The sequence below is a fragment of the Lynx rufus genome, unplaced genomic scaffold, assembly GCF_022079265.1.
Source record: "Lynx rufus isolate CCGP_SWC_20201006 ecotype Redwood Valley unplaced genomic scaffold, mLynRuf1.p SCAF_14, whole genome shotgun sequence".
Classification (NCBI taxonomy): Eukaryota; Metazoa; Chordata; class Mammalia; order Carnivora; family Felidae; genus Lynx; species Lynx rufus.
The window spans coordinates 11,515,868-11,528,242 of NW_025814828.1; the positions used below are offsets into that span (position 1 = coordinate 11,515,868).

Consider the following 12,375-nt stretch of genomic DNA (forward strand, 5'->3'; position numbering starts at 1 on the left):
TGTAAGCTAATCGTGGAAGTGATAGTCCATCATATTCATAGGTCCTGCCCACACTCAAAAGGTGGGGGATTATATAGGATGTGACACCAGGAGGTGGGAATCTCAGGGACCATTTTAGAATTCTATGTACCATATCTTCCTATTTAAACACAAGCATGTTGGGGCGCCTGGGTGGCGCAGTCGGTTAAGCGTCCGACTTCAGCCAGGTCACGATCTCGTGGTCCGGGAGTTCGAGCCCCGCGTCAGGCTCTGGGCGGATGGCTCAGAGCCTGGAGCCTGTTTCCGATTCTGTGTCTCCCTCTCTCTCTGCCCCTCCCCTGTTCATGCTCTGTCTCTCTCTGTCCCAAAAATAAATAAACGTTGAAAAAAAAAATTTTAAACACAAGCATGTTGGATGTTAGGAAAGATGATGTGGGAATATCCAATACTAATTGATCCTGAAATCACCTTCCATGGGGAGACTTTGGGTGATGGGGCCAGATGGGGCCATTGCCCCCCTGGCCGTGCCATGTCCATTGTGAGGCAGGGGAGACATGGGTGAAAATGCAAAAGAAGTGGGGCATGGCACCTGCCTGTAAGTTCTGCCCATCTTCTTTAACATCTCCCCCATCTCAGGAATCGCACGCCACTCCAGAATCCTGGAAGTATCTTCAGAACCATCTGGGACAGACGCAGGCAGTGTCCTGCTCTATAGCCCTCGGTGCCGCCACTGAATGAGACGGTTTCTGCTGGCTGCCAACTTCCTTCCTCGAGTACTCGCCTCGTGTCTGTCTGAGCACTTTCACAGGAGAGGAGCTCGCTCGGCCACTAGCGCCTAACACAGATGCGCAGGGGACTCACAGCCTCAGGGAAAACCCTCCCGAAGCGGTGCAAGTGAGTAAATGCCCCTTCCTTCTCATCAGCTAACTTTGAGGTATGTTCCACACACGTCCTCAGAAGGTACCAGTGGCACTGAGTCTCCCTTTCATCACTTATACTTTCTGGAGCCACCCACCCCCCATAACTGGTAGCACCCAAGCCTTTGTTTGCTTTAGGGGATGGGGAGATCAACAGAGACTCCCTTTCCCTCCCTTATGCCTCATCTTTAGTTAATACCCAAGTTCCCAAGTATTTCTTGCATCCCCAATAGCGTTTCCATAATTTACATCTGCACCATTTATTGCTAGGATGAACGCACTCATCTTCTGATCTCCTTCTCCCTCAGCCGCTTGCAACCAGGCTTCCCTTGGCTGTCAGCATGCCCTTTCTAAAATGCAAAACTTATCTTGTCAGCCTCCTTGCTCACAACCTTGAAAGGGCTCTTCTCTAATAATTAGAATCTAAAATTCCTTAGAGCAATATACAAAATGATTCAGTCATTTATTCAATGAGTAGTGATCAAGCGTCTCTTTTGTGCAGGCACTCCGCTAAATGCCAGAGATGAGAGAGGCACACACGATCCTCCCTTCATGGGGTTTAGAGTTGAAGGAGACACACATTTAAGCAACCACCCACGCAGGTGAACACGCAAACACCACAGCAAAGTGGTTTGAAGGAAAAGCACAAGACTGTAGAGTTCCATTGTCCAATATAGTAGCCACTAGCCACATGTGACTATTTAAATTTAAGTCAATTGACATCAGGGGGCGCCTGGGTGGCTCAGTGGGTTAAGCATTGGACTTTGGCTCAGGTCAGGATCTCACGGTTCATGGGCTCAAGCCCCGCGTCGGGCTCTGTGCTGACAGCTCAGAGCCTGGAGCCTGCTTGGGATTCTGTGTCTCCCTCTCTCTCTGCCCCACCCCGACTCATGCACGTGCTCGCTCTCTCTCTCTCTCTCTCTCTCTTTCTCTCTCAACAGTAAATAAACATTCAAAAAATGTAAATCAATTGACATCAAACATTGAATGCTTCAGTCTCACTGGCTACATTTCAAGTGCTCATTAGTCACATGTGATGTATTGGACGGTGCATATATAGAATTTTCCACTGTCACAGGAAGTCTCATTGGATAGCGCTGCTAAAGGCCTGTCTAAAAGACAGACTGCATCAAGACTTGGAGGTGGGGAGATCTGCAGGTCGGAGGGGGCCTCTGCAAGGAAAAGCCATTAGAGGTCAGACTAAAAGGATTGTAGGAATTGGCCAGATTTGGGGGGGTGGGGCTGGGCAGGGAAGGAGACAGTGAGAAGCCTGGAGAGTCCACAGAACAGATGGAACCTGATGATTGAGAGAGGAGGTAGAAAGAGATACAAAAACTGGAAAACAAGGTAAAACCAAGTAGGGAGGGGTCTGTGCAACTCATGCCAAGGATTCTGAAATTTTTCCTTAGAGCAACATGAGGACATTTCCCCAGTTTTAAAGCACAGCCATGTTCCTGGTTTTAAAGGGCCACTTATTCTCTGTGCATTTATGCAGGAATGAGAAAAGACTAGAAAGGTTCTCTTTTAACATATTTTCTTTATGTAATACTATGTTTTTCAAGTATATTTCAAAGAAATATTAAATGTATTCATTTTAACTACATTAAAGGACTTCATTGTGTAAATAAAACACAGTGTACATTTTAAAGCATTCAAAGCAATGCATTATGTTAAGGTTCTACACATGGAAGTAAAAGCATACAATCTTTTATAGGAGTCAAATACCCCATCTTCAGGGAAAAGGAGAAGGTTAAAAGGATAGGAGAGAGGGAAGGAGATTTAATTCTTTTTTAAGCCTATTTAGAGAGAGAGTGGGAGAGCACAACCAGGGGCAGGGCAGGGAGAGAGGGAGAGAATTCCAAGCAGGGTCCGCACTGTCAGCACAGAGCCCGATGCGGGGCTCAAACCCATGAACCATGAGATCGCGGTTAATGATCTGAGTCGAAACCAAGAGTCAGATGCCCAACTGACTGAGCCGCCCAGGTGCCCCTAAAGAGATTTAATTCTATTTTTACTGTTTTCTTTCTTTTAAAAGAGATCCAAATCAACAAAAGGAAAAATACTTATCTCTGTAAAAAAAAATATTTTTCGCTGTAAAGGAGTGATCATATTTTTCTGATTTATCTACATAAATGTACATTTTCTCTATAGTGAATACTAAAATACCTTCTGTTGAGAGTTCTCATTATTAGTTTCTAAGTCCTAGAAGCAACCTGTAGAAAAAGGTTCTCAAATATTTAAATCAGCCATTTAAAACAGACTTTGTGGGGGTGCCTGGGTGGCGCAGTCGGTTAAGCATCCGACTTCAGCCAGGTCACGATCTCGCGGTCCGGGAGTTCGAGCCCCGCGTCAGGCTCTGGGCTGATGGCTCAGAGCCTGGAGCCTGTTTCCGATTCTGTGTCTCCCTCTCTCTCTGCCCCTCCCCCGTTCATGCTCTGTCTCTCTCTGTCCCAAAAATAAATAAACGTTGAAAAAAAAATTTTTTAAATAAATAAATAAAACAGACTTTGTGGGGGGTGGGGGGTGGAGGGGGATTTGAATATTGGCTCTGCCAGGTTTGCTGCATGATTTATGATGAATTACTTCACTATTGTGATGGTCAATGTCTTTGTCTATAAAATGAACAGGACAAGAGTACCCTTCTCATATCGTTTTCATTATGAGAACTGCATCAGTAAAAAAATATCTACTGTTCCTATATACAAGAGATATTTCTAGATGGGCTGTCAACTGCAATAATAGAAGCATTACTTTCTTAAGCTTAAAAATGATCAGGTTTTGGCCATTTAATATTTAAATGTCAAAAGAAGTTGTGGTTTGTATATACAATGGAATACTACATGGCAATGAGAAAGAATGAAACACGGCCCTTTGTAGCAATGTGGATGGAACTGGAGAGTGTTATGCTAAGTGAAATAAGCCATACAGAGAAAGACAGATACCATATGTTTTCACTCTTATGTGGATCCTGAGAAACTTAACAGAAGACCATGGGGGAGGGGAAGGAAAAAAAAGGTTAGAGAGGGAGGGAGCCAAACCATAAGAGATTCTTAAAAACTGAGGGTTGATGGGGGGTGGGAGGGAGGGGAAAGTGGGTGATGGGCATTGAGGAGGGCACCTGTTGGGATGAGCTGGGTGTTGTATGGAAACCAATTTGACAATCAATCAATCAATCAATCAATGTCAAACTATTGACATTTCCTAGCTAAAGTATTCTAACCCCCAAGGAAGCAATGAGCCTCATTCTGAAACGTTTGGAAAATAGGAAAAATCCCTCATAACAACAGCAATTCTACGGCTAAGAGCAAAGCTGCCGACTGATTTTGCTGATAAGAAGTAGTTGAAAAAATGGTGGTTAAGGTTGCTTTTTCCGAGTGATGCTGGAAGGTTCCTCAGCCCGTGCTCTGTAGCATCAGCAGTCCTGTGTCATGGGTGTTAAAGGACTCACACAATAGGAATTGTACTTTTGAATGTAGTGCTTGGATTGCCTGAGGTAAGAGCTGGCAATGGCTGTGAACCCTAAGCTATTATTAACAGGCCAACTTAGATATGAACCTCTCCATTTCGTTCCCTCACACAGTGATTTTCACAAAAGCCAGAACATTACGGTTATTTTTGCCTATTTATTTCACTTAGCTTGGAACGATCTTTGGTTCTCCAATTGGCCTATGAAGAAAACAATACCTAGGCGTGGTGTTTTGATTTTTAAAGGCTCACAGACAATCTTATGGGATACGTTACTATCGTAAGATGAATGAGCACATTTTAAAATAAGTTATTTCCTTTTCAAGCACTCCAATTAATCTTCTATTATCATTCTATGGCTTCCTACTTGTTAACATTTTTACAGATACAAACTTGCTCTGTCTTCTCCTAAAAAACACTGGGAAGATTTTTTTTTTTTTTAATGAAACCCCTTCATCCCTACCAGAGAGGGCCCCAACTCTACCACACTCGGGGTTCTCAGAGCTGTCATAGCAAGCCTCTTCCCAGCCACGCTTTCCTCCCCACCCCAGTGACTCTCCAGGCACGCGTGTGGGTGTCTTAGGCTGTGGACCCCAGTAAGCTGGCCCTGAGACACGCACTACATTAGGGAAGCAATCCCTGGACAGATGAGACAGGAAAGGGGACGAAGCCGACGTGGTCACTGGGTACATGACTGCTATGGGCACAGCGGTGTCACTCCAGCTTGAGACTGCTGGAGAAGATCTAGAACATGTCTGAGAACTGTCCCACCTGAGGGGCAAGGAAGCTGGTGTGTTCATTTTATGAGTCAACGGCTGAGGGTGTTCTTAGAGGCTCCACTGCTTGGCACACATGGCTGGCCCAGTGCACGAACAAATCTGCTTCCAGAGCCCGAAAAAGTCCTCAGCCTTCTAGAGAATTTAGTATCTGAGGAGCATGCCTTTGGGGGGTATATTAGTCTCCTCTTGTCACAAACTTAGTAGCTTAAAATAACACAGATTTAGCATCTTATAATTTTGAAGATCAGAAGGCTAAAATCTGTTGGCAGGGCTTCAGTCTTCCGGGAAACTCCAGGGAAGAATCCATTTCTTTGCCTTTTCCCGCTTCTAGAAGCCACCTGGGTTCCTTGGCTTGTGGCCTCTTCTTCCGCCTTCAAAACCAACAGCATAACGTCTTCAGCCTCTGTTTCCGTCACCGTGTCTCCTGCCCTGCTTCCGACCCTCCCTACTCTCTCCAGTTCTCTCTCCCAGGTTCCGGGAATCAGGACATGGACACTTGAGGACCCGTTGTTCTATACCTACCGCAGGTGATACAAGAATATTGAATGCCCAGGGGATATGTGGGGCACTGACAGTGTTTCTTCTCAGACAGAGTTAAGACTCCGCAAGATAAACGTCCTTCATCAGTCTTTGAATACTTTATGGAAAGAAAAAGTAGGTGCTGCACAAGAACTGTTACTTTCATTTGACTGACATCCTTTGTGGCAGAACATACACATCATATCAAGGGGGACATCTAGTTGTTATTTTGGCACTAGAGTTAACGTGTTTGGAGGCCCGGGATCACAGAGGAAAGCAGAACGCCTGAATTTCAATTTCCCGTCAGATTCATGAGGGAACAGAAAGCCTCAAGACGGTCGCCTCTTAGTTTAGGGGCCCATCTAATTTTAAGAAGTTTCATCAAACGCTAAAAATGCGTTTTCCTGAGGAACGCTGCTGCTCTGTTTATGACAACCAAAACAGCGAGTGTCCACACAGGTGTTGGGAAATATAGGCAGATGAAATCAAAGGAAGGACTCTGCCTGCCTTGATGAGCTTTTGCCAGAGGAACCAGGAGCTACGAAACCAAGAAAGCTTAACAGTTGCCAAAAAGAATGAGGATGAACAGAGGAGAAAGGGGGAAAGCCCTGGAGGAGTCACCAACAAAAAGGGACAGGTGTTTCTTGCTATTCCTTCTTCTTCTCTAAGTGGAGCTTTGAGAGCACTCTTCGCATCCTTATTTATTTTTTTGTTCCAAAAGAATTCGTCGAGCCATTTATTTCCGGAAGAATTTCCTCAGTACTTCCGAGAAATGCAAGTCTTATACCAGAGACAGAAGTTAAGAGGCGAGCAAGAAGTGGGCTCTGTCTTCAAGTTCACCAGTCCACGTTAAATAGATAGAGGCAGCCAAACAATGTCAGCACGCGGCGATACTTCCCCTCTGTAGAACATTGAATTCTTTGTCCCCGGGTCTTCGCTCAGCTAAGGGGACATTAGATACCCACTTCCTCACCAGATCTTCTTGACGGACAGTGACTTCTCTGCCCCCACCCCCCGGCCGAGTTTGGGTTTCACTGTGCAACTTGCTTTGGACAATAGGATGTGAGCGGACATGCTACAACCAGAGGCTTGACGTATGTTTGCTCTATCAAGCTGTCTTTTTCAGTCTGGTGCCCTGTCATGAGAAGTACATGCCCCACATAGATACTGCTCCTTCATCTTGGGTCCCTGAATGAGACGGGTTGGGTTCGTCACATGCCCTGGGTAACCGCTAGTCCACAGAAGATGAGAGGCATGCCAGACAGAACTGGATTCAACCTGGAGCCTCGAACCTGAAGTCTGGAACCTAGATCTCAGAACCGGGAGCCCAGACACCAGCGAAGCCCAGTCCAGATGCACCCAAACCACAGACCTGTGAGCACTAGAATGATTACTACTTAAAGCCACTGAGTTTGGGGGTGGTTTGTTAGTAAGCATTATCATGGCAATATCTGACTGATACACTGTAACAGAAGTTGGAGACAAAGGATCCCAGAAGGTGGAGGAAGGAAAACTAATGCTCAATAATGACAGAGTCAAAGAAGGAGCTGAGAAACAAAACAGAAGGCCTCCACAGAAAAACAGAACAGGGAAGAAGTAACCATCCCATGGTAATGCCCTCCCTTCTGTAATTAATAGAGGGCCAAATGAGGAAGTCTTCCAAGTGCCAGGTCATTCTGGGCTCGGCTAACGTGAAAGGCAAGACATGGTCATGACTTCCGCCCCTTGGGACCTCTCAGTGTGACCTCCTCCCTCCCACCTGTGCTCCGGCCTTTTATAGAAACGGCCTTTTATAGAAATGAATTGGAAAGAATCACAGTCTACAAAGCTACACTTAAATTTGAAAAAAAAAATCACCCTAAATGAGAAAAACAGTTTGCTCTAGCAATGCGAGTCCCACAGTTAGTCACAGAGAGGGGATCATATATTTTTGCCGCAACGAAAGACTCTCAGTCTCTCTGGACCCGCTAGCTTCATTTCAAAATGTGAAAACTAAGATGGCAACCACTAACATAAAGTGTTATAGTCCTAGGACCGGATATAATTTAAAAAAAAAAATTGGAAATCTTTTCCAACGGCTCCTCAAAACAGTATATGGGGACCTATCAGCCTTTTATAGGTTTTCTGTTGATCAGACTTGTAAGTTTCAGTGAGACAACTATATAAACATTCCTCTCAGGTAATACTTCTGAAATACTCGCCTTCATCAAACCCACATCGCAGATACATTAAAAACTAAGCCGAGATGTCCACGCTAAGGTCTGCCTACGGACTCGCAGATGGGAGATACACGCATATTAACGTACATCCACGCGCTCGGGTCCCTGAGACATTTTCCTGCCGTAAGAGTGGCGTCCTTTTAAGCTGAAATTATAGTTTGTGGGTCTGACTCCCCTGGATTGCCAGCTTTCATCACGTGGTAAGGTAGAGATTAAGAAAATCGCCCCTATGCACGCCAAGAGCACACACACACACACACACACACACACACACACACCGCGCACACACTCGTGGAGCTGTCAGCCCTCAGGATTTGTTGTTGTCGCGATTTCCCCTGTCCTCCGTGCCTTCCAAGCCCTGCACCAGGGGTCTGCATGCTTCCCCAGGTAATCACTCTCCAAAAGGGCTGTCAAGGCTTGCCCTTTCTCAGCAAGCCTTCTGGCTCAGGTTCGGGAAGCCGCACAGCACATGGGAGTGGGGAAAAGGTCATTTTGGAAAGGGTTTTCACCAACTATGCCACACCGGTCACCTAAGAGTCACGTTGTCTCATGGGGGTGGATTACACAACCCCATCTCGGTTCTTTCTATTCCTTCTTCCCACAACCTCTCTGTAGCCGTGAGATCCGCACGATGATCTGGCATCTGACCACAAACTGTATCAACGGGCAGCCAAAACAGAAGCAGAACTGACTCGACCCGACGTTGGCTACCTTTTGACTGAAACTCTGGGAGGAAGGGTTTTGGTTGTGGTTTCTGCCTTTCAAGAAAAATACAACTTGGAAACGGAAAGCTGTTCTCAGCGGTGAAGGCAGCCCCAGGAAAGTTAAGGAGACTACCCACACCTGTTTTCGACAATTCAGCGTAAAGGGTGACCCTCTTTTGCCCTTTCTCACTTGGGTTCTTTGCTTCTCAATAAAAGTGTTTTCTATTATGAGAGGTAAGACCAGAGCCCCTGGGCTCTGAAAATGGTTTGTGTGGCTTCAGGCAGTTGTCTTTGCAAATATGACACCGTATTCTTGCCCTGGAGTCCACAGAGACCCTTGTCCATGTTGGGAAATAGGACCCAGTGGTGTAGGGAGCACGTTGGCACAGAGTCTGGGAGGCCGTAGGACCAGTCCGAGATCAGCCGGTGAAGGGGGGAGGGGTTGGGCCTCCGGTAACATTCTCCCCTCTGAGCACCATCTCCCTTCCCTCCAAGAGCTATTCCCGCTCTGGAAAGCCAGAACCCCACAGCAACCTTCCCCCGCCACCCCCCTCCTCTGCTCTCAGGGATTTCTCTTCCGTTGGTGTGTGTGTGTGTGTGTGTGTGTGTGTGTGTGTGTGTGTGTGTTTCACCCAGTTCTATAAAAGTTGCCCTTAATTGAAATGCGCCAGGGTCTTCCTCTCTCCCTCCCCTCTTATTCCGCATTTTCTGCTCATCCCGTAGCACTTCAGTCCTCACTCCAAACAACCCTGGGAGTGGCAAGGCGTGTGGAGCCGCAGATCCTGGGCCTCCATCTGCATCTCATTGCGCCACCTAGTGGCCCCGTGGTCACTGGCAACCCACCCTGGGAACTGTACTTTTTCAGTTGAAATCTTGGGGATCCCCAAGCTGGCCTGAGAGGACTCTTTGAGGAGAAAGTGAATACGAGTGGTATTGTTTTGTAAACTGTTGATTATTGACGTCAAGCTACGATAACCAGTCAATCTCCTTTCTCTGCCAGCTTGGGCTGGAATTTTCTCTTGCTTGAAAACGTAAGCACCTCAAACCCAGCTTCTAAGTGACGTGCTGTGCCTCAACTTCAACCATTTCCACCCGCCCTTCTCCTCTCCTGCCATCCAGGGCGAAGCTCAGACCAAGATCAGGGATCAGAGCAAAGTCTGTAAGGGGCAAAGACAAGCCAGCAAACTAACACTGGGAACTGGGAAGAACCTCCTGGTGGCAGTGAATTTACCAGTAAATCCAAAGAAAAGGCAAACTTGAAAGATTTGAGGCTTCAGGATCCAGAAGACGAGACTGCTGACCGAAACAATGGAATGGGAAAGATGGTCTCCAAAAGAGGCCTGGGGTAGGTCTCACATCAGCCTCAGAGACCTCGTTTTCTTAAGGACACCAGACTGGAAACTTATTCAGACTCAGCTATCGATGTTCTGTGAAAGCAAGGAAATAAATGAATTTTTATTGAGGAAGAAGCACAATTCTGTAATTTTGTTCTGAATATGTTTTCTACCCTGAGACTCCTTACCCATCAGGGAAATAGATTCTTGTACTTTGAACAGCTGGCTGAGAGTGTGATGGAAAATTTATATAAAGCTGGAGCTCTGAGGAGACCTTGGGGATAAAGCTACATCCCCAAGGCTGTAGTTTTATCAATTTTTATCTCTTGTCTGGTGGTTATGGATGCAACTAGCCATGAATACAAAAAGGCTTCTGTTTGGAGGCGCTTCTGGCCACTCGACCTCAAGTTCAAAGGAGCATATGCTCCTGAAAATCTCTCCACACTTTGCGGGCGGTGGTGCTTGCTGGTTCGACACACGAACGTTTTGACCAAGCGAACAGGATTGTTCTTAAGGACACCAGCACCATCCATGGGCAGTGTGGTCCCCGTCTTGGTCCTTCCAGGGAAAAGCAGCTATAAGTATTTTTAAATAACCTATGAACTTCCCCGGAGGCGGGGCTGGCCGTCAATAAACAATAGTTTGCTTTCTGGGAACATGCTAATTAAGAGGGGTGTTTGGATCAGGGGATCATATCGAGTCACTTGCAAGTGAACGGAATAGTCTTTCTTGAAGAGAAGCAGACGTGATTTTGGGCAAAATTACTAGTATCGTCTATCAGGACAGAAAGCCCATTTTCCTCTTCTCTAACCAAGATACCTTGTTTAGAGTTCTAGCCCCGCGTCGGGCTCTGTGCGGACAGCTCGGAGCCTGGAGCCTGCTTCGGATTCTGTCTCCCTCTCTCTCTGCCCCTCCCCTGCTTGCACTCTGTCTCTCTTTCTCTCTCTCTCTCTCTCAAAAATAAATAAACATTAAAAACAAAGAAACATGTCAGCTGATGGACTCTAAATGTCTCAGAAACATTGATTTATTGACCCTTAAACCTCCATATCGTATGCTCACCTTAATTGGGGGCAATTTTAAATTATTTATCTTCAGTGTATACATACATAAATGGAGAGAAAGGATAGTTAATACGGAGATCAACTGGAAGAGAACAAAACCACCTTGTATTTTGCAGATAATTTCTCTTAAGGCTGATATGTTTGGGCTAAGTTATAGCAAAATCAAGTAGATATGAGAAGTGTCACTATCCCATTAACCTGCTCATCTCCTTTACATAGTAAAGTGTGCCCTTGGGCCAACCAAGCATTTATCCAATAGATGATATGTTCCTGGCACTGGAGAGGGGAAAAAAAAAAAACCAACACTTGATATCCTCAAGAAATGAACAGCCAAGCAGATAGCCTTAACTGTGCCTCATCCATAAAGTGGGAATACTACAACCTGCTTTAAAGGTGCCATATGAACAAATCAGGAGACTATAGATGCTGGAGAGGATGTGGAGAAACGGGAACCCTCTTGCACTGTTGGTGGGAATGCAAATCGGTGCAGCCGCTCTGGAAAGCAGTGTGGAGGTTCCTCAGAAAATTAAAAATAGACCTACCCTATGACCCAGCAATAGCACTGCTAGGAATTTATCCAAGGGATACAGGAGTACTGATGCATAGGGGCACTTGTACCCCAATGTTCATAGCAGCACTCTCAACAATAGCCAAATTATGGAAAGAGCCTGAATGTCCATCAACTGATGAATGGATAAAGAAATTGTGGTATATATACACAATGGAATACTACGTGGCAATGAGAAAAAATGAAATCTGGCCTTTTGTAGCAACGTGGATGGAACTGGAGAGTGTGATGCTAAGTGAAATAAGCCATACAGAGAAAGACAGATACCATATGGTTTCACTCTTATGTGGATCCTGAGAAACTTAACAGGAACCCATGGGGGAGGGGAAGAAAAAAAAAAAAAGAAGTTAGAGTGGGAGAGAGCCAAAGCATAAGAGACTGTTAAAAACTGAGAACAAACTGAGGGTTGATGGGGGGTGGGAGGGAGGGGAGGGTGGGTGATGGGTATTGAGGAGGGCACCTTTTGGGATGAGCACTGGGTGTTGTATGGAAACCAATTTGTCAATAAATTTCATATATATATATATAAAAAGGTGCCATATGAAGATAAAATTAAAATTAAAATTAAAAATTAAGTTAAAATCAAAATTACATTAATATGACATACAAACTTCCAATATAGAATGAGTAAGTTACAGAGATGAAAAGCTTGTTAAGTATATAATTGTCCAATCACTATGCTGTATACCTGAAGCTAATGTATATATATCAACTCTGCTTCAATTAAAAATTAAAAAGAAACATGAAATGTAACTAAACGAAATAGCATGAATAAATAAAATCACATGAAATGTAAAACTAACGTGAAATCTTGTCAATTCTTTAGC

At 45.3% G+C, this 12,375-nt stretch overlaps 1 pseudogene; it reads right to left on the minus strand.

Annotated features, from left to right (window-relative positions):
• Positions 1 to 9,635: 9,635 nt before the first annotated feature.
• The window catches only part of LOC124509616 (beta-hexosaminidase subunit beta-like), a 77,080-nt pseudogene continuing 74,340 nt past the window's right edge, over positions 9,636 to 12,375 (minus strand).